Source organism: Balaenoptera borealis, assembly GCF_965194805.1.
Source record: "Balaenoptera borealis genome assembly, chromosome: 4".
Taxonomy (NCBI): domain Eukaryota; kingdom Metazoa; phylum Chordata; class Mammalia; order Artiodactyla; family Balaenopteridae; genus Balaenoptera; species Balaenoptera borealis.
The window spans coordinates 118,888,403-118,915,873 of NC_138861.1; the positions used below are offsets into that span (position 1 = coordinate 118,888,403).

General features: G+C 40.5%; 1 protein-coding gene across 1 annotated transcript in view; it reads right to left on the bottom strand.

The window, feature by feature from the left end:
* LOC309627708 (uncharacterized protein) overlaps positions 1–27,471 on the bottom strand; it is a gene marked incomplete at its 5' end in the record, with an annotated part of 70,044 nt that overhangs the window by 37,982 nt on the left and 4,591 nt on the right. The window lies entirely within an intron of this gene.

A 27,471-nucleotide genomic window follows, 5' to 3' on the forward strand; every position in this document is an offset into this window, starting at 1 on the left:
TAGACCTTAACCAAGATGCTGAAATCTGGGCAAAGGCTTAGAGGTGAGGTCAGTAAGATAGCTAAGCTATCTGTAGGAAGAGCATTCCAGAAAAAAAAAAGAGACACTACAAAGATCTTGAGGTGGGAGTGTACCTGGTGTGTTCATGGGACAGCAAGGAGAACAGTGCAGCTGGAAGGGAATGAGCAAGGACGTGTGTGGAAGAAGAGGTCATGACTTTGGCTTTTACTCGGAGCTGGATGTGGCGTCATTGGATGGCTTTGAGTACAATTTAAAAGGATCCTGTTGCTGCTGCACCGTGAAAAGATACTGTAATGGAGTATGAGTAGAACAAGGGAGATCAGGTAGGACCCTCATGCAGAAATTTCAAACTTAACATGTACAACATTGAATTAAAAAAATTTTTCCCCTAAATCTCTTCTTCCCTATGTCAATAACAGGCTCCACCCAGAAGCTAAAGCCACACATCTAGGGGTCATGCTTGTTTCTTCCTTTTCTATCGCCTTCTTCTCCTTAAATCCATTAACAAATCCTATCCCTTATCCGTGAACTCCTCTCCATCACCAAGCCATTATCCCTGATCAACAACCATTGTCTCTTGTCTCTTAACAAAAGACAGCAGCCAAGTCAAATAAGGTTCTAGCCTCAACTTCCTGACAATTACTGCCAGCTGCATCTTCTGATGATGAGGGGGATCCCTCACTCACTCAGAGATCCTCTTGCCTTCATATCCCCCAAGTCATCATTCTCCCTCCATTCTCCAAAAAGTAAAATGTTTTCCATTAATTATTCAAATTTTTTCTGTTTTATTAAAGGAAAAACCTGCTGAGATGATTTTTTAAAACAAGTCAGTGTGGTAGAAACCATCAAAACAATTCAGAAATCAGAAGAAACAACAATAAAATTTTCCATTTGGGGAAGGGAGAAAAACACAACTACAAAAGCATTCCTTTGCTTTTTTCTCTCTGCCACCCAAGTCCTATTTGTACTTGACAAGGCAAAATTAAACTTTTTTTTGACTTGTTAGGAAGGATTGCAAGGATTGCAAGGATTGCAAAATCCTTGCAAGGATTTTTTCATTCTTCTCTTTTTCTCAGACCACAGCAGTCCTCTTCTAAGACAGCAAACTGATTTCAATTTTTCACCATAATCCCACTGGATTTCCCTCCCCATTTTCTCTAGAGAATGTCATTTGAGTATATATTGCAGTGTTAAAAAGGAAATTTTAGTTGAATGTTTTTTAAATCACTGATTACTACTCCAATATAGACACTCCAATATAGAAAATGATTTTTTCTTCCAGACATGTTTTCATTTGGTGAGAACTATGCATCTATCTTTCTGTCGTGGGTAATGTGAAGACTTCATGGGAAGCTGTCTGAAGGACTAACAAATTGCCTAATTAAAGATGGTCTTGGGGAATTCCCTGGTGGTCCAGTGGTTAGGACTCTGCGCTTCCACTGCAGGGGAACCCAGGTTCGATCCCTGGTTAGGGAACTATAATCCCGTGAGCCACGTGGTGCGGCCAAAAAAAAAAAAAAAGGTAGTCTCGATTTGCTTTGCTTTATTGACTGTTTCATCTCTTTCCTTAACATTTCTGCAACTTGAAGCATTTCTGCTCATGCAAAGGAAGAACAGTCTAACGGTTAAGAGTGCAGAAGTTCTGAAGCCAGATGCTTAGGTTTAAATCCCAGCCTGGCTACTTCTTCTCTGTGTGACCATGGGCAGGTCACTTAACCTCTATCTCAGTTTCCCCACCCTATTGACATAAGATTGAGATATGCCCAGCACATTCTAAGTGCAATGTAAGTGCTAGCTACAACTAAGTGCTAGGTATACATTTGTTGCCAGGGACCAAATGATAGGCAAGAGCAACACCATGTTGCCCTATGGAGCTTTCTAGCTGTAGGACTTAAGCAAATGACTTAACATGAGCCTCGGTTTAATTATTTGTAATCAAGTGTTTCCCTCACAGGATTCTTATGGGAATCACATGAGATATGCCAAGGAAAATGCTTAATAGGGTGTGGTGAATATTCAACACTCAACGTGAGCTAATGCTGTACAGCAAGACAGGCAGATCATTAAACAGCCTAAGAGATGCAATAACTTATAATAGAAGTTTAGAATGCTATAGGAGTGCCCACTAGGATATCGAAAGTGAGTCCTAAGAAATAAGTAGGAGTTCGCCAGAATAAAAAGAGGAAAAGAGTTCCCAGAAGAGGAAGCCAGAGAGCTTCACAGCTTTAAACAAACTAGAAGTTTAATGTAGGAAAGAATGGAAGACGGGAGTGGCAGGCAGAGATCAAGTCATTAATAGAGCTTTTCAGCTATACTCAAAGTTGACCTTATCCTGAGAAATGGGAGAAATGAGAAGCCAGGTAATGGGCTCAAATAGGGGGTGATAAAACCAGAATGGCATTTTAGAAAGAGCCTGATGGCTGCAGACTGGGGAATGGAATGGAGGCGGTCAGGAGGCAGGACGCCCGTTGGGAAGCTGCTGCAGTTTCTAGGTTCTAAGTGAGGGCTGCAAGGTGGTGAACTGGGACAGGGGAGTGACAATGGGATGGAGAGACCTGGTGTCCTTCCTCAGTCCTGCTGCTTTGGTGAGCACTTCATGTCTTCAGTCTGAAGTCTTCTTTCCTATGTAGATCCCACTGTGACTGTTTCTCACCTCCTCTCACCTACTGCAGTGAGGGGTATTATTGTCCTCCTGAAACCTCCCCAAACATCCTGCCCCAGCAGCAGGCACTGGAGGAGAGCTCACCAGCTTAGCTGGTTTGAGTGTTGATTTTCTCCCACAAAGAGAACAATTCTTAATCAAATATTGCTTGAGGCCCCCTATCATTTGTTTTACATGCTGCCATCTGGAGCTGCCCCCAGGTATGTCATATGACCACAGTGCCGCCAAGATGATTAGGACTGCAGTTTTCCAGCTAGAAAGTTAATATTTACCTCACCAGGAGGAGAAGTGCAACTACTTCTTCATATAATAAAATAATGATTTACAAACTTCTTCACCACCTGACCATACGGTATCCAACTACTTATAAATAATTCCTTGGAAATGACTTGGGTGTTGGGCAGTGGGGAGGGTAAATTAGCTCTGTTAAGGGAGCCCAACCCACCCTAATCACCTAATTCACCTTATCCATGGTCAGAGTTCAATGTAATCCCATATAGAGGTTGTGGGTTGTGATAAGTGAGCAGTAAATATCTAATCAGTAGAAGAAGAAATGCCATTTTAGAGGTCATTGGCCTCACTGTGCTTCTGCAAAACCATTATGGGATTTGGGTAGGAGGTTAGTTTTATGGTTTGTTTTTGTTTCTGTTGTCATCTTTGCTCAATAGCAGTGCTGACTGGAATAGCCTCAAGCAAAATTGTAAGGGTGGTGAATTGAGACAGCATGTTCCACGTTTCATCACTCTTTGCTTTCCTAAACTTCAATGCCTTCACCTGATACTCTCTTGAAAGCAGGAAAAGGTATGAACTAATTTACAATAAGGCTAGTGTGTGTGTCTTAGTGTAAGGTGGACCCAGTCCCAGGGAAGCAAAGGTGATCTCAGACTCAGAGGGCCTGGAAAATTTGCTGAAAAACATGAATTTAGGATCATGAAGATAATAGGAGGAAGTGCAAGTCAGAACCAGTTCAACCGAAATCAACATCCAGTCTGAGAGCCATGAACCTCAAGTCTTCCTCCCCTGCTCCCCTCTGGTCATGCCCTGTGCAACTTTAACTTTTAACTTCACAAAACATCCAACACCGTAACTTCAGATCTTTAACTGCCATGATGTAGCAAGCTTCACCCCATGGTACTTATGCAAAATCCCTTAGCCAGAAATAGGTGAAACCATATCACTTGGAACTGTGCCTACTCCAAAATAATAAAGTTATAAATCCCTCTCTGAAAACAATGGCCTCAAACCTACACTTCAAGTTCATGGAGACTTCAGTCTTTATCCCTTTTCCGAACCTCAGCCCTTCCTAGTTTTATTTTTTTATTTTTATTTTTTATGTACTTATTTATTTATTTATTTTTGGCTGCGTTGGGTCTTTGTTGCTGGGTGCGTGCTTTTTCTCTAGCTGTGGTGAGTGGGGGCTACTCTTCATTGCGGTGCACAGGCTTCTCATTGTGGTGGCTTCTCTTGTTGTGGAGCACGGGCTCTAGGTGCACAGGCTTCAGTAGTTGTGGCTCGTGGGCTCTAGAGCGCAGGCTCAGTAGTTGTGGCGCACGGGCTTAGTTGCTCCGTGGCATGTGTGATCTTCCCAGACCAGGGCTCGAACCTGTGTCCCCTGCATTGGCAGGCGGATTCTTAACCACTGTGCCACCAGGGAAGTCCCCTTTCCTAGTTTTAGAGCCTCTGTAATCTAACCTGAATTCCATTCACTGAACTGAATTTATTAGGTTTCTACTTTATGCCAGACATTGTTCTAGACCAGTTGTTGTCAGCCTTGGCTGTAGACTGGAATCATTCAGAGACCTTTAAAAAAATACCATGCCTGGAACTCACCCAGAAATTCCAATTTAATTGGTTCTAGGTGCACTTTAGGCATAAGGACTTTCTAAAGCTCTCCAGGTGATTATAATCCACAGTTAAGAGCCATTGCTCCAGGTACTGGAGATACAACAATGAACAAGACAAACAAGGCAGAACTCTTATTTTAACAAGTTCAAATTCTGTCCCTCCTCTGATTAGCAGCTGCCTCAATTCTCTTGCTAGCTTATCTTTTCTACTATTCTTGCTCTTCCAGGTCATGGTCCTAGATAAAACCGTCTAACACTGTCTTTTCTCAAGCCCCCAGGTGTCCTGTCCCAGCTGTGTGAAACATATAACTCTGCTGATTAGCTTCATTACAAATTTATGAGCTCCATTCTCAGTCTGGCTCTCAACATTGGCAAATTTTTACTTATCTTTTGGCAGCTTCCTTTCTTATTTTTGATAGCAAACATTGCAAATCTTTTATTTCTCTCTTAAAACCACATATCAAAATCCTGTCTCTCTCACTCTCAGCAGATAACTCAGCCTCTTTTTAACAAAGAAAATAGTAGCCAGAGTGGTGAAATCCTTCAGCATTCTTCCTTCCCACCTTAACAGTGCCTTCCTTTTCTCCCCCTTGTATCTGTAATTTCTCTCTACAGCCAGACCCTTCTCTACTTGTTACAAATGTCCTCAAGCATCTGCCTATTAAACCTACTTAGAGGGACTTTCCTGATGGTCCAGTAGGTAAGACTCCGTGCTCCCAATGCCCAGGTTTGATCCCTTGTCAGGGAACTAGATCCCACATGCATGCCGCAACAAAGATCTCACATGCCGCAACTAAGACCCGGCGCAGGCCAACATAAATAAGCAAAATAAATAATTTTTTAAAAACCTGCTTAGAATCAGTCTATTTGCTCTCTCTCCTTTCACTGACATATATATCTGGAAAGACTTCTCTACACTCACAGCTTCCACCTCCATTTCTCCACTTAGTCCTCCTGAATTGCAATTTGACTTTCACTGCTATCGCTATGCAGCTGTGCTTTCCAAACTTTTCCATGTCACGGCAGCCAGAGAAAATTACTATATTTATTTGGTATCCTGAGGACAACATCAAAGTCACTCTAGCTCCTCCCGGCCATGTCAGGAACGTAAGGGGCTAAGTTTTCAGCCCCCTTGCAATCATTCATGCCTCACCAGCCTACCTTGGCATACCAGGGGGAAGGCTCTCTTCCACTGAAACTGGTCTGGCAAAGGACACCAGTGACCTAACTGACAAATGCAATGTCCGCTTCTCTGTCCTCATCTGTTCCATAGCACAGCTAATTGAACATGGAGATTCTATTTTAAATACCACGATTTGGTCAAGATAATGTGGAGTTGGAGGCCAGTAAGTAGGTGGAGATGAGAAGAGCAGGCTACTTTCCTTTCACTGTCTCCTTAATCAAAGCCCCGTTGTATAGGAGAATCAACAGGCCATGCCTGGGAATCCATGGTCAGATTACGTGGCCAGAGAAGATCATTCGCCCCAGGCAAAGGGCAGCAGAGTCTTTTTTTTTTTTTTTTTTTTTTGGCTGCCTCCTGCGGTTTGAGGGATCTTAGTTCCCCAACCAGGGATGGAACCCGTGCCCCCTGCAGTGGAAGCATGGAGTCTTAACCACTGGACCACCAGGGAAGTCCCAGGGGCCCCAGAGTCTCAACTGACTAAGCAATTGGTAAACTGTGACACGCAAGAACATTTTGTGTATTACTGTACCCCTAGAATGCTTGCACAAATTAATTCGAATTCATTAAGATCCTGACCATGGGCTATCTGCGTATTGCTGAGGAGAGGCCATTTAGGGAGTCTTTGCGTTACAGACCTCAGGATGGTTTATGTTGTGTGTGTGGTTTAACTTGGGATTGTCCACAGCATCCATGCGTAACTGCTTACCTCACTTTCATGCTGGCTTCATTTTCTCCCAGTTGGCCCTTACTCTAATGGTAAAGTTTGGCCTGACAAAAGAGCATTTTCCAACCAAAATAATAGGGGTAGAATGTTAACAACTTGGCTATATTTAAACTGTATAGTACATAGTTGGTGTGTGGTGGGAGGGGGTTTGGGAGACTGACTGGTTAGGTTAAATTCTAAGGTCACTGGTCTCTTCAATTTGCCCTATTATGCCTATTGCCAGCCAGGCTGAGGATGCTGGAGTTCACTGCCTTAGAAATCCCTTACCATAAACCTACCTGCAGAGACTCCTAAAACTCTGTAGGGATTTGTGCTGGTTATTCTCTATTTGCCCTTCCAGATCCATTCTCACCCATCTCAGCTCTGTTCTGTGCCCCTGGACACTAAACCTGTACCAACGGTATCGTCTGGGTTTTCTCACCCTTCAGCTTTGGGTTAGGGTCAGTCCCCAGCAGGAAATCTGAGGGCAGGAGGAGAGGGAAGTCAGGATCATTGTTCTCACTCTTTCCCCTCTTATAACAGTTCTGAGTGGTTACACGCCTCCCCCTAAGGCCGTAGGTCCCCTAAGCCTGCCCCTTTACACAGAGCTGGCTCTTATCTGCCGCTGGAAACATCTTTCCCTTTCTTTCCCCTTCAGGCCTAGAGTTAGTAATGACTTCCCAATGTCCCTGGGCATTTCATCATTTCTTATTCTATCTTTGTACTGGCCTCTCTGACTACACCCTTTATAACTAGTCCCTTCATTAAACTCTTTGTAGTTCAACCTTTTGGGTATATCATCTTTTTCCTGACAAGACCCTAACTGTATGAGGACATGTATAGCTGTATGCCTATGGTTCAGCATTTCAGTGAATATAATTACTATTGTTATTCTATGTTTTCCTCTTAACTTTTTCATTTATTTACTTATCTACTACTTTAATTCCCTAACATGTTTCAAAGGGTATTATCCTAGTGATGGAGGGACAGGGAGAAGCCAGAAGCTGTTGGCACTAGTAGACACAATTAAAGTGGGTTCTAAACAGCATGGCATGTCATCCATGAGTTGGGCTGAAAAACTTTGAAAACAAATGTGAAACAAGTACATTAAGTTTTAAGTTACTTCCAGGTAAAATATGATCACATTTTCATCAATGTAATTCTGATGTGTTTATCTTATTTTCCCAAGTGTATTGAGAACATTTTGAAACCAGGAATATAGGCTATACTTTTTTCTCCCTTATAAAACTCAGTATTTTCCATAGTAAATACTACAGTACTACATGATCTACAGCTGGTTTAATCTGCAAGCACAGAGGAACCAAGAAAATGAAGGGCCAACTATCAATTGTACTCAGATTTTCAACTGTGTGGTGGGTGGGCACCCCTAACCCTGGAGTTGTTCAAGTGTCAACTGTATAATGAAGGAAACCAGACCAGAGGAAGAGAGGGTTAAAAGAAGGACACAATTAATTTATGAGACCTAGCTACAAAAGGGCAAGGGCAACAGAGAATGAAGAATGCCAGGTTGGGTGGGTAGGGGTGATGTAATGTCAAGAAATTAAATGGAAAACAATGGGGTTTTTTTTTTTAATTAATTTATTTATTTATTTTTGGCTGTGTTGGGTCTTCGTTTCTGTGCAAGGGCTTTCTCTAGTTGTGGCAAGCGGGGGCCACTCTTCATCGCGGTGTGCGGGCCTCTCACCGTCACGGCCTCTCTTGTTGTGGAGCACAGGCTCCAGATGCGCAGGCTCAGCAATCGTGGCTCACGGGCCCAGTTGCTCCGCGGCATGTGGGATCTTCCCAGACCAGGGCTGGAACCCGTGTGCCCTACATTGGCAGGCAGATTCTCAACCACTGCGCCACCAGGGAAGCCCAACAATGGGTTTTAAAAGCACAAAAGAACAGAAAGTGGTTTCTTAAAACTATTATAGGCAATTACTTTCTTCTGAATCTTAGAGCATTTGATATTAAATACTGAATGCAGACTAAGGAGTCACCAAAATTTAAGAGAATGTTGTAAAGATGCAATAAATGAGTTAATGACATGAGAGTACTCTGGATTCTTTTCAATAACAACATTAGTATAAAAGCAAGATGTTATTTCATGTTAAATTTATAGATTGCATATATGATGTATACTCTAATGGCCACTATCTGAAAACACACCTAAGATTAGAAGGGTTGAAGAAACTGGGAAGTCAAAGATTTTCATCTATTATTTCTCATCTTCTATGTCTCTCTATCCCTGACAATATTTAACTACTAGAAAGTTGTAAAGATGATTGATATAGTATTTATTACATGTCTGAGGTCATTGACTGAATACTTTCATATAGAAAGCACAACACGGTGCAATTATTACCCCCCCCCCTTCATTACAGAAAAGGCTTGAATAAACAGGCAGAATTTGCACCTTTCTCGTTCGACATTTTGGTTTGAGCTAACAGCTGAAAAGTCAGGGCTGCATAAAGTTACCATGTCCTTCAGCAATATCATCCTCCTTCACATTTTAAGCTAGGGGGGTAAAAAGTCTGTTTTAATTTGCAATTCAAGTCCCATCCTTTTTAAGGTCAAATTGGAGTAAGGTGATATCATCATATACAGTGCCCTTATGTAAACTTAGTTTGTAAACTGTAAAAGAGTTACATAGATAATGGCCTTATTGTTATCACTATTAACAATATTAATATTAAAGTGTGAATAATTTTTAAAAATCACAGTAAAAAGAAAATCACATACAGTGCCCTAATAAACCGTATGGAGGAAGATGTGTGTGTGTACGCACATCCTAATTGGAATATAACCAGGGCTACAGCTGGAGATCCAGCCAATGAAGAAAGAGAGTGAGGCCTGGGAGGCTAGCAAGCTGTCCAGATGTGTTCTACAGGGGGTCATTCTGGGCACCAGTCTGTGAAGTCCAGCCTTTAGTTTGGTAGGCTTCAAATTCAACTTTGCTAGAATAGCAAGGTGACCGGCTTTCTAGAGACAGCCTGACCAGAATTATGTCATAGAACGCTCTAAACATCAGAATATAACTATTAAGCTCATTAGTGAATTCTCTTCCTCTTGCCTAGAGTCCAGGCCCGTGACTGTCAAACAGAGAAGGAGGTTGGAAGTAGGGTGGTGGAGGATGGCCCTCCCTAGTGAGAAGGAGCCTCCGTTTCTCTGGGGAATCTGTTTAAAGCGACTTAAATCCACACTATCCTCCCTTCCTTCCTCCTTCTTACCCAATCCCGGACAGTCTTGTAATTCTGATAGCCCCGTCCAGGAGGGCATGGTCCCTGATTGAAAATTATGGCTAATATATCTTATTATTAGAAATAATAATAATTATTATTGAGCAAATTACACAACTATATAGGGAAATTTGCTCAACTATATAGGGAAAAAGGTAGAGAATCATTGCCTTAAGCTAAAATGTTCCAAGTTTTTCTCAGCGTAAGAATCACCTCAGGGGAGTTCCCTGGCAGTCCAGTGGTTAGGACTCGGCCCTTTCACCGCGGAGGGCCTGTGTTCAATCCCTGGTCAGGGAGCTAAGCCCACGTGGCGTGGCAAAAAAAAAAAAAAAAAAGAATCACCTCAGGCACTTACTTAACATGGTGTCAGGAATCCCTCCCCTGAAGATTCATCAAGTCATGGGTGGGCCCCACATAATGATGGTATTTAGAACACTGGCTAGTTTGGGCAATGCTGCTCTAGGCTAACCTCTCTGGGAATCAAATCGTTAGCATGCAGGCCTCCTTTTTGCTCTTGCTGAATTTTCCAAGGCACCTGTTCCCACTACCCTCCAGGAGACTCTCAGAAATATATCTGCCATTTCTCATGTGGTCCCAACACTTACCCCTTTATGGTGGAAGTGAGGGTCAAAGAGTAAAAACAAAGCAAACTCAAAGTTAGCCAGTCAAGCATATACACAGACCCCAGAGGTTAGACCAGCCCTTACTTCTGGTTCAAGCACTATATTTCAACCAGCCAGATTCCCCCGACTGATGGACCTTTGGTACTATTCTCTCGATCCCTTGGATGCTGACCACATAAAGACCACCTGGAGCTGTCGATATGACAGATCTCAATATTAAAATGGAAGGAGGGACTTCACTGGTGGCTCAGTGGTTAAGAATCCGCCTGCCAATGCAGGGGACATGAGTTGGAGCCCTGGTCTGGGAAGATCCCACATGCCGCGGAGCAACTAAGCCCATGTGCCACAACTACTGAGCCTGCGCTATTAGAACCCATGCTCCGCAACAAGAGAAGCCACTGCAATGAGAAGCCCGCGCACCGCAACAAAGAGTAGCTCCCGCTTGCTGCAACTGAAGAAAGCCCGTGTGCAGCAGCGAAGGTCCAACGCAGCCAAAAATTAAAAATAAATAAATTTATTAAAAACAAAAAAACAGTACGGCACTGGCACAACAGACACATAGATCAATGGAACAGAACAGAGACCCTTTGCCTGTCTATTCCATCACTACTCCCATTCTCTGTGCCATGCCCAAGTGGCTGAGTGCTGCCAGAGAAAGCCACTCTTGGTATCACCATGGCCCCAACCGTGCCATCTGTCACATTTACAGAGTTTCTCTAGTCAGTTCATGTTCTTACTCTCCAGTGTGGTTACTTCAAACTTTTCTCATTCTCTCTAAAACCTCCCACCTCTTCCACTTCCTATTCTCAGTTGATGATGTCACTTTGCACTCAGCAGAATGGGCCTCCCAAAGATGTCCATGCCCTAATCCCTAGAACCTGTGAATATGTTACATTACATGGCAAAAGGGACTTTGCAGATGTAATTAAGAGTATGGGCCCTACAACAGAAAAAGTATCCTGAGTTATCCAGGTCGGCCCAATTTAATCACATGCGTCCTTAAAAACAGAGAACTTTCTCCAGTGGAGGCAAAGAGATGTGGCAGAGAAGTAAGAAAGATTCCAGTTATTGAGAAGGATTCAACATGCTGTGGCTAGCTCTGGGACAGATGCCTCTGCTGCCAAAGGTGACCCCCCCACCCCCCAGCTGACAGCCAGCAGGGAAATAGAAACCTTTGTTCTGCAAGCGGAAAGAACTAGATTCTGCTAATGACCTGAGGAGTTTGGAAGCCTGCCAGAACCTGCTGAAACTTGGAGCAGAGAAACCCACAGACCAGCAGAACTGTGAGCTAATACATTTGTGTTATTTCAAGCTAGTAAGTTTGCGATCATTTGTTACAGCAACAATAGAAAACTAATACACACCTCCTAACTCACAGAAAAATGGAAGCATCCAAAGGGGTGAGTTCAACTTTCTACATGCAGTCTACAAACATAACTGTGTCACTCCCATGCTTCTCTTTCTTCCTTTTTCCCTCCTGTTGCATTGGACTAGCTGTTCTTTCTCATCTCCCAGGCCATTCCTTCCATCTGTTCTGAATAGCGTCTCCTCCTGACTTCTGAACTTTGACTATTGATTATACTCCCCATTGTCTCCTTCCTCATCCCCTTTACTGATTCCTTCCCATCAGCAGTCAATTGTAGAAAGTTTTCCTCACCTCAGAAAGAAAGCCTATACTATTAGCCCTCATTTCCCACCAACCCAAGTTTATTTTACAAATTTATTCTGATAATGCTTTAGCACCCCTTATAGATCAGCCCTCCAGGAAGACAACTCACCGGCCTGCTGCTGAACCCGGCTCTTTTTCACTCCCACTCAACCAGGATTCCACTCAACATAGCATAACCAAACTCCCTCTGGCTAAGGCTAACAAAGACCTCTATGTTACCAAATCCAATGGACTTTTACATCTTTATTTTACCTGTGCTCTCAGGAGCATTCAATATATTATAGATGGCCATTCCACCTTTCTCAAAAAGTCTTTTCCTTGTTTTCCTGGATACTGCCCTCTTCTGGGCTTCTTCCTATTGCTCTAGTTATGAATTTACAGCATCATCTGCAGTGTTCTTCTTTACCAAACCTGAAATATTGGGCTCTCTCTTAGACACTCTGTATTCTCTTTCCAGGCCATCTCATTTTTTCCTATGGCTTGCTTTTATTTTTTTTAATCGAGGTATAATTGATTTACAATATCATATTAGTTTCAGGTGTACAGCACAGTGATTCACTATTTTTATAGCTTATACTCCACTTATAGTTATTATAAAATATTGGCTGTATTCCCTGTGCTGTACAATACATCCTTGTTGCTTATTTATTTTGTACATAGTAATTTGTATCTCTTAATCCCTTACTCCTATCTTGCCCCTATCCTTTCCCTCTCCCCACTGGTAAACACAGTTTGTTCTCTATATAGACGGTTTCTGTCTTGTTGTATTCATTCTTTTGTTTTAATTTTTAGATTCCACATATAAATGATGACATGCAGTATTTGTCTTTCTGTATCTTACTTATTTTACTAAGCACAATACCCTCCAGGTCCATCCCTGTTGTTGCAAATGGCAAAAGTTCATTCCTTTTAATAGCTGAGTAGTATTCCATTTTATATGTATACCACATCTTCTTTATCCATTCATCTGTTGGTGGACACTTAGGTTGCTTCCATATCTTGGCAATTGTAAATAATGCTGTTATGAACATTGGGGTGCATGTATCTTTTCAAATTAATGTTTTCATTTTCTTCAGATATATGCCCAGGAGTGGAATTGCTAGATCATATGGTAGTTCCATTTTTAGTTTTTTGAGGAGCCTCCATATTGTTTTCCACAGTGGCTGCACCAACTCACATTCCCACCAACTGTGTCCAAGGGGTCCCTTTCCTCCACATCCTCACCAACATTTTTTATTTGTGGTCTTTTTGATGACAGCCCTTCTGACAGGTGTGCGGTGATAGCTCGTTGTGGTTTCAATTTGCATTTCTCTGATGATTAGTGATTTTGAGAATTGTTTCATGTGCCTGTTGGGCATTGGTATGTCTTCTTTGGAAAAATGTATGTTCAAACCTTCTGCCCAGTTTTTTCTATTTTTTTTTTTTAAAGTTATACAGTTTTTATTTATTTATTTATGGCTGTGTTGGGTCTTCGTTTCTGTGCAAGGGCTTTCTCCAGTTGTGGCAAGTGGGGGCCACTCTTCATCACGGTGCGCGGGTCTTTCATCATTGCGGCCTCTCTTATTGCGGAGCACAGGCTCCAGACGCGCAGGCTCAGCAATTGTGGCTCACGGGCCTAGTTACTCCGCGGCATGTGGGATCTTCCCAGACCAGGGCTCGAACCCGTGTCCCCTGCATTGGCAGGCAGATTCTCAACCACTGCGCCACCAGGGAAGCCCGAGTTTTTTCTATTTTTGATATGCAGTACTATGAGCTGCTTAGATATTTTCAACATCAACCCCTTATTGTTCAGATCACTTACAAATATTTTCTACCCTTCAGTATGTTGTCTGTTGTCAATTGTTTCCTTTGCTGTGCAAAAGCTTTTAAGTTTAATTAGGTCCCATTTGTTTACTTTTTCTTTTGTTTCATGTGCCTTAGGTGACAGATCCAAAAAAATATTGCTACAATTTATGACAAAGAGTGTTCTGCCTGTGTTTGTTTCTAGGAGTTTTATGCTTTCCAGTCTAACATTTAGGTCTTTAATCCATTTTGAGTTTATTTTTGTATATGGTATGAGAAAATGTTCTAATTTCATTCTTTTACATGTAGCTGTCCAGTTTTCCCAGTGCCACTTATTGAAGAGACTGACTTTCCTCCGTTGTATATTCTTGCCTCCTTTGTCATAGATAAATTGACCATAAGTTGTAGGTTTATTTCTGGGGTCTCTATTCTGTTCCATTGATCTATATGTCTGTTGTGCCAGTACCATACTGTTTTTTTGTTTTTAATAAATTTATTTATTTATTTATTTATTTATTTTTTGAAACATTTATATTAACATATTTCCATACAAATAACCCAATGAAAGTTTAGTATTAGTTGTTTTGTTTGTTTTTTTATACTGCAGGTTCTTATTAGGCATCAATTTTATACACATCAGTGTATACATGTCAATCCCAATCGCCCAATTCAGCATGCCACCATCCCCACCCCACTGCAGTTTTCCCCTCTTGGTGTCCATATGTCCATTCTCTACATCTGTGTCTCAACTTCTGCCCTGCAAACCGGCTCATCTATACCATTTTTCTAGGTTCCACATACATGCATTAATATACGATATTTGTTTTTATTTATTTATTTTTAATTTTTGGCTGCATTAGATCTTCGCTGCTGCACACGGACTTTCTTCAGTTGCAGCAAGCGGGAGCTACTCTTTGTTGTGGTGCACGGGCTTCTCATTGCAGTGGCTTCTCTTGTTGCAGAGCATGGGCTCTAATAGCACAGGCTTCAGTAGTTGTGGCTCACAGGCTCTGGAGTGCAGGCTCAGTAACTGTGGCACACGGGCTTAGTTGCTCTGTGACATGTGGGATCTTCCCGGACCAGGGCTCGAACCCGTGTCCCCTGCACTGCCAGGCAGATTCTTAACCACTGCACCACCAGGGAAGCCCCAGTACCATACTGTTTTGATTGATGTAGCTTTGTAGTGTAGTCTGAAGTCAGGGAGCATGATACCTCCAGCTCTGTTCTTCTTTCTCAAGATTGTTTTGGCTATTCAGGATCTTTTGTGCTTCCATACACATTTTAAAATTATTTTTTCTAGATCTCTGAAAAATGCCATTGGTATTTTGAAAGGGGTTGCAATGAATCTGTAGATTGCCTTGGGTAGCTACTATGGTCATTTTAACAATTATTAATTTTTCCAATCCATGAACACAGTGTATGTTTCCATCTGTTTGTGTTGTCTTCAATTTCTTTCATCAGTATCTTACAGTTTTTTTTTTTTTTTTGCCACACTGCATGGCATGCAGGATCTTAGTTCCCTGGCTAGGGATCAAACCCATGCCCCCTGCATTGGGAGCATGGAGTCTTAACCACTGGACCACCAGGGAAGTCCCATCTTAAGTTTTCTAAGTACAGTTAGATTTATTCCTAGGTATTTTATTCTTTTTGATGAGATTGTAAATGGGATTGTTTCCTTAATTTCTCTTTCTTGTAGTTGTTAGTTTTAGAAATGCAACTGATTTCTGCATATTAATTTTGTATCCTACAATTTTACTGAATTCATTGATGAGCTCTAGTGTTTTTTTGGTGGCATCTTGACGATTTTCTGTGTATAGTATCATGTCATCTGCAGTGACTGTTTTACTTCTTCCTTCCTAATGTTGATTCCTTTTTTTAAAAAAAAAATTAGTTACCCTGGGCTTCCCTGGTGGTGCGGTGGTTGAGAATCTGCCTGCCAATGCAGGGGACACGGGTTCAGCCCCTGGTCTGGGAAGATCCCACATGCAGTGGAGCAACTAAGCCCGTGTGCCACAACTACTGAGCCCATGAGCCACAACTACTGAGCTTGTGTGCTGCAGCTACTGAAGCCCGCATGCCTAGAGCCCATGCTCTGCAACAAGAGAAGCCACCGCAATGAGAAGTCCATGTACTGCAATGAAGAGTAGCCCCCATTCGCCACAACTAGAGAAAGCCCATGCGCAGCAACAAAGACCCAACGGAGCCAAAAAAAAAATTTACAATTTCCTTTATTGCTGTTTGCTTTGATTATTGTATCACTTAGCTATTGCTGCATAAAAAATGTCCTTAATTCAAATGGTTTAATATAATGCCTTTATTTTTTTTTTTTAGTTTTTATTGAAGCATAGTTGATTTACAATTTTACAATGTTGTGTTAGTTTCAGGTGTACAGCAAAGTGATTCATATATGTGTGTGTGTGTATATATAAAAAAAATATATATATATATACTCTTTTTTAGATTTTCTTTCATTATAAGTTATTACAAGATAATGAGTATAGTTCCCTGTGTATACAGTAGATCCTTGTTGGTTATCTATTTTATATATAGTAGTGTGTATATTTTCAATTTGGATTCCTTCTATTTCTTTTTTTTGTCTGGTTGCTGTGGCTAGGACTTCCAATACTATGTTGAATAAAAATAGTGAAAGTGGGCATCCTTGTCTTGTTCTTGTTCTTAGAGGAAAAGCTTTCAGCTTTTCACTGTTAAGTATCATGTTAACTTCAGCTTATCATACATGGCCTTTATTATGTTGAGTTATGTTCTCTATATACCACTTTGTGTAGAGTATGTGTGTGTGTGTATATGTAGTTTTTATCATAAATCGATGTAGAATTTTTTCAAAAGTTTTTTCTGCATCTACTGAGATGATCATATGATTTTTATTCTTAAATTTATTAATGTGGTGTATCACATTGATTTATTTGCAGATACTGAACCATTTTTGCATCCCTGAGATAAATCCCACTTGATCATGATGTATTATCCTTTTAATGTATTGTTGGACTTGGTTTGCTAATATTTTGTTGAGAATTTTTGCATCTATGTTCATCAGTGATATTGGCCTGTAACTTTCTTTCTTTTTTTTTGATATCTTTGTTTGATTTTGGTTATCAGGGTGATGCTGGTCTCGTAGAATGAGTTTGGATGCATTCCTTCCTCTACAATTGTTCTACAATTGTTTGGAATAGTTTGAGAAAAATAGGGTTAACTCTTCTGTAAATGCTTGGGAGAATTCACCTGTGAAGCCATCTAGCCTTGGACTTTTGTTTGGGAGTTTTTTTTGTTGTTGTTTTTGTTGTTTAATTGGAGTATAGTTGCTTTACAATGTTGTGTTAGCTTCTACTGCACTGCAAAATGAATCAGCCGTACATATACATATATCCCTTCCCTTTTGGATTACCCTCCCATTTGGGACACCACAGTGCATTAAGTAGAGTTCCCTGTGCTATACAGTATGTTCCCATCAGTTGTCTATTTAATACATAGCATCAATAGCATATATGTGTCAATCCCAATCTCCCAATTCCTCCCACCCCACCCCTTTTCCCCTTGGTATCCATACATTTGTTCTCTATGTCTCTATTTCTGCTTGGCAAATAAGGTCATCTATGCCATTTTTCTAGATTCCACATATATGCGTTAATATATAATATTTGTTTTTCTCTTTCTGACTTACTTCACTCTGTATGACACTCTCTAGGTCCATCCACGTCTCTACAAATGACCCAATTTCATTCCTTTTTATGGCTGAGTAATAATCCATTGTATGTATGTACCACATCTTCTTTATCCATTCCTCTGTTGATGGACATTTAGGTTGCTTCCATGTCCTGGCTTTTATAAGTAGGGCTGCTATGAACATTGGAGTGCATGTGTCTTTTTGAATTATGGTTTTCTCTGGGTATATGCCCAGTAGTGGGCCTGCTGGGTCATAGTGTAGTTCTATTTTTAGTTTATTAAGGAACCTCCATACTGTTTTGTTGGGAGTTTTTAAATTACTGATTCAATTTCATTACTGGTAATTGGTCTGTTCATATTGTCTATTTCTTCCTGATTCAGTCTTGGGAGATTGTACATTTCTAGGAATTTGTCCATTTCTTCTAGGTGGTCCATTTTATTGGCATATAGTTGTTCATAGTAATCTCTTATGATGCTTTGTGTTTCTGTGGTGTCCATTGTAATTTCTCCTTTTTCATTTCTGATTTTATTGATTTGGGCTCTCTTTTTTTCTTGATGAGTCCAGCTAAAGGTTTATCAATTTATCTTTTCAAAGAACCAGCTCTTAGTTTTACTGATCTTTTCTTTTCTTTCTTTCTTTCTTTTTTTTCTTTGTCTCTATTTCATTAATTTCTGCTCTGATCTCTATGATTTCTTTCCTTCCACTATCTTTGTTTTGTGTTTGTTCTTTTTCTAATTAATTTAGGTGTAGGGTTAGGTTGTTTATTTGAGATTTTTCTTGTTTCCTGAGGTAGGCTTGTATCACTATAAACATCCCTATTAGAATTGCTTTTGCTGCATTCCATAGATTTAGGATTATTGTGTTTTCATTTTCATTTGTCTCTAGGTATTTTTTTATTTCTTGTTTGATTCCTTCAGTGATTCATTGGTTGTTTAGTAGCATATTGTTTAGCCTCCATGTGTTTTTGTTATCTACGTTTTTTTGTTTTTTTTTAGTTGATTTCTAGTCTCATCACGTTGTGGTTGGAAAAAATGTTTGGTATAATTTAAGTTTTCTTAAATTTACCAAGGCTTGTTTTGTTTTGTGGTCTAGTATGTGATCTGCCCTGGAGAATGTTCCATGTGCACTTGAAAAGAATGTGTATTATGCTGCTTTGGGATGGAATGGTTTATATATATATATATGTGTGTGTGTATATATATATATATATATGTATGTCTATTTGTTTTAATGTGTTATGTTGTGTTTCCTTATTGATTTTCTGTCTGGATGATCTGCCCATTGATGTAAGTGGGGTGTTAAATTCCCCTCCTATTATTGTTTTGCCATTGATTTCTCCCTTTATGTCTGTTAATATTTGCCTTATGTATTTATGTGCTCCTAACTTGGGTGCATACACATTTACAATTGTTATATATTCTTCTTGGATTGATCCCTTGATCATTATGTGATGTCTTTCTTTGTCTCTTGTTACAGTCTTTGTTTAAAAGTCTATTTTGTCTTGATATAAATATTGCTACCCTGACTTTCTTTTGATTTCCATTTGCATATTGCATCTTTTTCCATCCCTTCCCTTTCAGTCTCTGTGTGTCTTTAGATCTGAAGTGAGTCTCCTGTAGGTAGCATATAGATAGGTCTTGCTTTTTTTATCCATTCAGTCATCCTAAGTTTTTTTTTTTTTTTTTTTTTTTTTAGAATTCTCACTTCTCTTTAATCACTGTGTTTCAGATTTTACAAATAATCTTAGAACAATTCAGGTAACTAAGGTTTTGGGGGGAAACAGTTCTTACTTGTACATGAAAAACTACTACATGTTCCATTTTTCTGTAAATAACTCCATTGGCTGGATTAACAAACACTGTCACAGAAACACAGAATTTTTTTAAAGCCATAGATCACTGCATATATATTCACAAAAAGCCATAAACAAACGTGCATTTCTCCTTACTAGGAGAACTTAATTAGATGTTTGAACATTAAGGCAGTGATGATTCTAAAACATAATGAAATTCTAAGTTAAGGCTTTATGTTTATTTTGAAACCCATATTCATAGGCAACTGTGACCAAAGCAAACTTTTATCTACCAGGTTGAGTTCATCTGCCCAGGGTATGTTATTTATCCACTACCAAAAATTCTTCTACAGGATAGGAATTAGTAGTGACACCATTGATTTACTTTAATGAATTATTAGTCCCCTCCTTAGGTTTTATTTTGAGGATTTAGCTTTCAGCAGCATAAGCATGTGCCACAGAAGGAACAGAGCATTTTTCTGGGTAAACTTAGAAAAATTTACAGACCGCACTGATTTTTACTTGCTTGAAAGTTGGCCAACAGTCAAGAACTCAGAATCTCCTAAATACAGAAAACCTAAAAGCATGCTTAACCACACACCCATCTCAAAACATAGATGTTCTTGATTATTGAAGCACTTGGTCTTCACCTCATTTTCTTTGAAGACTGTTTGGTATTACCCTCTCTAAACAAACAAAGCAACAAAATGCAGAATATGATATTTTAGATGGATTTATTCTATAATTGCTATCCTCAAGGCACAAATACTATCCTTGCTAGACCAATGTATTTCCTCATTTAAGGAAAAAATGAGAGGTGGATGAAAAGAAGATTCATGTTAAAATAGTTGTTGATTGCACTCTTGCCCTATCAAGCTTATGCAAAGTATTCAAATTTAGTGGGGAATGTCCTTTTCTCCTTATGTTATTTTTTTTAACATTTAGAGAGACAAAACCCAGACTCAGCTGGTGGGTGCACTTTGAGGAGCAGCTCTGGGGCACCATCTTGGCCTTCTGTAAGGAGTAGGAGGGATGCTCATAGGACACACTCCAGTCTGAGCTAACAGGCATGATTTCACAGCCCAGCGTTTCCATAGTTGGGGTGACTTACTGTCACTTAGACTGAAAGTCAGTCACCCTAAGTTTTTTGATTGGGACATTTAGTCATTTACATTTAAAGTAATTATGGGTAGGTTGTATTTAATATCATTTAGTTAATTGTTTTCTGGTTGTTTTTGTAGTTCTTCGCTGTTTCTTTTTCTCTTGCTCTCTTCATGATTTGATGATTTTCTTTAGTGTTATGTTTGAATTCCTTTCTCTTTATTTTTTATGTCTCTATATTAGGTTTTTGGTTCATGGTTACCATGAGGTTTATATATAGAAATCTTTATATATACATGATTATTTTAAGTTGCTGATGTCTTAATTTCAAATGCATTTTAACAACCCTCCATTTTTACTCTCCTCCCCCCATGATTACTGTTTTTGACATCATATTTTACATCTTTTTGTTTTGTGTATCCCTTAACTGCTTATCACAGATATAAATGGTTTTACTACTTTTGTCTTTTAACCTTCCTGCTAATTTTGCACATGGTTGATTTACTACCTTTTCTGTATATTTGCCTTTACCAATGAGGTTTTTCTTTTTTGTAATTTTCATGTTTCTAGTTGTAGCCTTTTCTTTTTCACTTAGAGAAATCCCTTTAACATTTCTTGTAAAGCTGGTTTGATGGTGCTGAACTCTTATCTTTTGCTTATCTGTAAAACTTTTTTTTGAATTTTAGAATTTTATTTATTTTTTTATACAGCAGGTTCTTATTAGTTATCCATTCAATACATATTAGTTTATATATGTCAATCCCAATCTCCCAATTCATCACCCCCCCCACCCGCTTATCTGTAAAACTTTTGATCTCTCCATCCAATCAGAAAGAAAGCCTTGCTTGGTGGATTATTCTTGCTTGTATGTTTTTCCCTTTTATCACTTTAGATATGTCATGCCATTCCCTTCTGGCCAGCAGAGTTTCTGCTGAAAAGTCAGCTGATAGCCTGATGGGAGTTCCCTTGTATGTAATTTATTGCTTTTCCCTTGCTGCTTTTAATATTCTCTCTTTATCTTTAATTTTTGTCATCTTAAATACAATGTGTCTTGGTATGTTCCTCTTGGGTTGATCCTGTTTTGCACTCTCTGTGCTTCCTGGACCTGGATGTCTGCTTCCTTTCCCAGGTTAAGAATTCAGCTATTATGTCTTCAAATATGTTCTCAGCCCCTTTCTCTCTCTCTCCTCTTTCTGGGACTCCTATAATGTAAATGTTGGTATGCTTGATGTTGTGCCAGAAGTCTCTTAAACTGTCCTCCTTTCCTTTTATTCTTTTTTCTGTTCAACCTCAGTGATTTCCACAGCTCTATCTTCCAGCTCGCTGATACATTCCTCTGTATCATTTAATCTACTCTTGATTCCTTCTGGTTTATTTTTCATTTTAGTTATTGTATTCTTTATCTCTCATTCTTCTTTATATTTTCTAACTCTTTGTTAAAAACTCCTAATTTCTCACTCTGTTCCATCCATTTTTCTCCTGAGTTCTTTGATCATCTTTACAATCATTACCTTGAACTCTTTATCAGGTAGATTGCCTATCTCCATTTCACTTAGTTCTTCTTTTGGGGCTTTATCTTGTTGCTTCATTTGGAACATTGTCACCTCATTTTCCAAGTTGCTATTTTTACTTCTATGCATCGGGTAGGTTGGTTACATTTCCAGACCTTGGAGAAGTGGCCGTTTGGAGGAGGAGTCCTATGCATCCCAGCGGCGCGCTCCCCTCTGGTTACCAGAGCTATGTGCTCTAGGGGTGCTCCCTATGTTGGGCTCCATAGGTCCTTCTCTTGTAGCGGGCTGACTACTGTGGGCAGTTTGGTAGGCGTGGCTGGTCCCCCTGTCCAGTTGGTTGCCAGGCCCTGCCTTGTGCAGAGGCTGCCAGCTGCTGTTTGGTGGGGCCAGGTCACGAGTCGGCTAGCTATGGAACCTCGGGGGCTAGCTCACAGTGGGCAGAGCTAGGTTCTGTAGTGGGTGGTTGTGGAGCTGGACTTCCCAAATATAGTGTTGGCGGTGGGTAGGACCAGTTCCTGACACAGCTGGCTGCAGGTTCTGGGGTTTCCCAAAGCTGGTGCTGGCCCACTGGTGAGTGGGGCTGGAGCCTCGGGTGTCTGACTGAGGAGTCCGAGTATCTCAGACCTGGTGTTGGCCTGCTGGTGGGTGGCCCCAGGGCCCAGGGGGCTCCCAGGACTAGTGCTGGCTCACTGGTGTGTGGAGTTGGGTCCCCGGGTCTCTAGCTGCAGGGCCCTGGGTGTTCCAAAGCTGGTTTCAGTCAGCTGCTGGGTGGGGCTGGATCCTGGGGCTGCTGGCTAAAAGGCACAACGTGTCCCAGAGCTGGTGGGCATGGCCGGGGCCTGGGGGTTTCTAGGGTTGGTGTGTTGGCTGGGTCCTGACAAGTCAAGCTGCAGGGCTGCATTGGTCCTCGGGCCAGTGTGTGCCTGCTTCTGGATGGGGTCGTGGCCCAGAGATCCCGGGACTGGTGGATTGCCCACTTGGGTGTATGAGTCTTGACTGTACTGTGTGTGACTCCACTCCTCCTACCCATCTCATTGCTGTTTCTTTCTTTATATCTTTAGTTGTACAAGATCTTTTCTGGTAGATTCTGGATTTTCTCATCAAACGTTGCTCTCTAAATATCTGTAATTTTGGTATGCCCGTGAGAGGAGGTAAGCTCAGGGTCTTCCTACTCCGCCATCTTTGCCAAGGTCTCCTATGGCTTTCTTATCTACATGCTGACTCTTCTCAAATTTATGTCTGCAGTTCTTGGCTCTTTTCTGAGTTCCAGACTACTATCATCAGCTCCCCACTTGACATCTCCAATTATACATCTCAGATCTCCAAGTCATCATGTTTAAATAAAATTCATCATCTTCCTTCATAAACCTGTTCTTATCTTGGCATTCCTTGTCCTGGTAAAGGGCACTACCATCCATCTACCCAAGTGCTCAAGTAAACAAAAAAAGTAGGAGTCATCTTTGGCTCCATCCCCATACCCAATTGATCTGCAAGTTCTGTCCATTATGCTTCAAATCTGCTCTACCTTCTACATTCCCATTGCTACTCTCCTAACGCAGACCACGGCCATTTCACACCCGGACTGCGGCAACACTGCTTATTGCTTTCCCTACACCCTCCCCATTTTCCTCCAGTCCAGAAACAGCATGGACAGTAATGTTAATAAAATGTGGCAAATAGTACATTTCATTTACTTTTCTGAATACCCCAAACGCTTTCATTTAATATAGAACATTTGTATAGATAGTGTAGTAGTACTAACTCTAAAAAAGATAGCCCAAGGATCTTCATTAGTAGAAAAATATAAAAACATTAAACTAAATTGCTCCCCAATCAAGAACTAGACTACCAGATTTCAGAGAGACCAAGTTCAATACACACACATACATGTACAAGCATATGTATATATATTTTGGCACACCTTCCAGCCACTAAAATAATAATCTTGAGGAAAGAGCATATGATATAGTGCTAAATTTTTTTAAAAATCAGAATAAGAATAATTTGTATGCTATTGTTGAAATTATCTTAAACAATGGAAATCTAAGGGAAGGAGACTGGACACCAAAATGTCAACAGTGTTTACATTTTTTCTTCATTTTCCAATAGTAGCATAATATGGTACTATTACCTTATTTTTAAAATAAGTTTAAAATAAACATGTTTTAAAAACCAAAGTAAGAGTATTGTTACATCAAAAGAGTTATATCAGTGTGGATGCAATTTAAAGAATAGTGGCCAAAAGCATGAACTTTAGGGCCAGAAGACCCTGGTTTTATGCCCCAATGACGCCACTTACTTTTTTTTTTGTCGCATGGTTTTAGTTCCCTGACCAGGGATTGAACCTGGGCCCTCAGCAGTGAGAGTGCAGAGTCCTAACCACTGGACTGCCAGGGAATTCCCATGATGCTACTTACTTGAATGTGATCTCCAGAAAATGACAATCTCTCTTTTCTTTGGATACGTTATATGTAGAGAAGGGCATTATGAGTACCTATCTCAGATTGTTGCTGAAATTGTTAAATGAGATAATATAGGTAAAGAAATTTGCACAGTCCCCGGCATTCAATAAGTACTCAATAAATGGTAGGTGTTTGCTCTTTGGATGGGCCTGGCACAGAATAAATATCTGAAACCCCAAATTCAGAGGGTGATCAGCCTTAATCTCTATTGTTCTGGGTGTTATTGTCTCTCCAACTAGACAGTAAGCTTCCTTATGTCATGGACTCGTATTATCGCCTTCTCACTTGTAATATTGCTTGTGTCGTTGTTTTTGATTTCAAAAGTAATATGTCTCATTGAAAAATAGTCCAGAAATACTAGTTTCCCCCTCACATTCGTACCTTCTATACAGTTGCCCTCAGTATCTGCAGGGTATTGGTTCCAGGACCCCGGTGGATACCAAAATCCATGGATGCTCAAATCCCTTATATTAAATGGCAATGATTTTACATATAACCTATGCACACCTTCCTATATACTTTAAATCATCTTTAGATTACTTATAATATCTAATACAATGTAAATGCTATCTAAATAATTGCTGGCACTGCAAATTAAAGTTGTGCTTTTTGGAATTTCCTGGAATTTTTTTCTGAATATTTTCGATCATGGTTGAATCGGAGGCTACAGAACCTGCAGATACAGAGGGCTGACTGTATCTCATTACAAGAGGTAATACATAGTTTGATTCTGGATTTTTTGGGGGGAAGTTGTTTTTTTTTTTTAAACCTGTCTTCCTCCTTTTTTAAAAAATGTTTTGGCTGCGTTGGGTCTTAGTTGCTGTGTGTGGGCTTTCTTCTAGTTGCGGCCAGAGGGGGCTGCTCTTCGTTGCAGTGTGCGGGCTTCTCATTGCGGTGGCTTTTCTTGTTGCGGAGCATGGGCTTTAGGCGTGCAGGCTTCAGTTGTTGTGGCTCACGGGCTCTAGAGCACAGGCTCAGTAGTTGTGGCGCATGGGCTTAGCTGCTCCACAGCATGTGGGATCTTCCTGGCAGGGCTTGAACCCGTGTCCCCTCCACTGGCAGGAGGATTCTTAACCACCGCACCACAAGGGAAGCCCTGGGAAGTTATGGGGTTTTTTTTGTTTTTTTGTTTTTTATTTTTGGCTGCATTGGGTCTTCGCTGCTGTGCGTGGGCTTTCTCTAGTTGCGGCGAGTGGGGGCTACTATTCGTGTGGTGCGTGGGCTTCTCATTGCGGTGGTTTCTCTTGTTGCGAAGCTCAGGCTCTAGGTGCGCAGGCTTCAATAGTTGTGGCACGTGGGCTCAGTAGTTGTGGCGCACAGTCTTAGTTGCTCTGTGGCATGTGGGATCTTCCTGGTTCAGGGATCGAACCTGTGTCCCCTGCATTGGCAGGAGGATTCTTAACCACTGCGCCACCAGGGAAGTACCCGGAAGTTATGTTTGATTCATAAAAATTGTGTAGGTGTGAATGTATTTCTCATCAGCTCATATTTTTCACTTAACACAGAGTTTTCTAAGAGCCTAAGAGCCTATGGAACTATTTTATTCTTTTTTTTTTTCCATTGACTATATAGTATCTCATAACATGGGATTACTTCACTATTAGTTTGTTCTTTAAGGCTTGTTCATTCATTTATTTCACTCACTGAATAATTACATGCCAGGCACTGGACCCTGGGAAAATTATAAATAGTACTGCTCTAAACATCCTTAGGTAACTTTTTTTAAAAAGCAATCTTTCCCATTGCTGAGACATATGTTTAGAAGATGTACATGGTGATTCTTAGACAAACAATGCGGTCACAAAGTGGGAACTCAGGGCTTCCCTGGTGGCGCAGTGGTTGAGAATCTGCCTGCCAATGCAGGGGACACGGGTTCGAGCCCTGGTCTGGGAAGATCCCACATGCCGCGGAGCGACTAGGCCCGTGAGCCACAACTACTGAGCCTGCGCGTCTGGAGCCTGTGCTCCGCAACAAGAGAAGCCGCGATAGTGAGAGGCCCGCGCACCGTGATGAAGAGTGGCCCCCACTTGCTGCAACTAGAGAAAGCCCTCGCACAGAAACGAAGACCCAACACAGCCATAAATAAATAAATAAATAAATAATTAAAAAAAAAAAGTGGGAACTCAATAAACATTTGTTGCTTGAGTCAATGACTTAGGTACATCTAGAGTAGGAGTTATTATAAGAGCAGATAAGTACTACAGATATGTATGTTCTCCTAACTTAACCAGTATGTTGTATCATACCAAAGAAATATCTGTAAAACTCGCTTTACAGTACATACTGGTTTAGAAAAAAAAATTGACAGTAACACAACTGTCAGCCCTATCTCTCCTTTAGAACATTCAGCATTATTATTTTCGGAAGGTGATTAATCAGGGACTTAGTAAGCTTTGATATGTTGTATGAACAAAAAGTTCAGTTGAAAAAAAAATCACCTCTTTCTGTGAGATGGACAAGTCAATGTTTTTCAAAACATGGAAATTAAGATGAATAATTTGCTTTCTCATATGTTGATAATGAGTAGAATGAAAAAACTTCATGGAACTCAATCACAATTATAATATTCTACATTTACTGGGGTATATTTAAGTGGTATAATAAAATCACGTAATTATTTATTTCACAATATTTAAACTGAGACATAATAGTAGCTGCAAATTTAAAACTACCCATTAAACAGCCTCTCATACAGACAGTAACCTTTGAATGATAGAGCTGCAGGATTTACATCTGCAACAAGACACATGGGATGGGAGGCCTTCTTTTGAGCTTTTTGACTTCACCCATGTACATAGACCCCAAAGCCCACAATATCATTTTCTGAGATCTGTAGAAAATCTTACTTAAACATATCTCCATAATGCCTGAACATCTGGGTCATAAAGTAGGGAGTAGGTGGGATAGTCACTCAAACTTTCCTGTCGCTACACATTTGAATCTAGTCCTTCTGTGTTACCAGTGGACAGGACACCCAAGCCTCTGATTACATCTGTGATGGTCTATAAAAACTGTTGGTTTGAATTTCTATTTACTTTACATCCTAGCAAACCAATCCATTTGCTAGTGCCTTCTGGGCAAAATGCCTGGGTTTTGTAAAAAACGAACTCCTATTGAAAAGGAAACATAAACCCAAGTAAAATAAATTTCAATTGTTGGTGTTGTGGGTTGTTACATTTCTGTACCTTGATATGTAC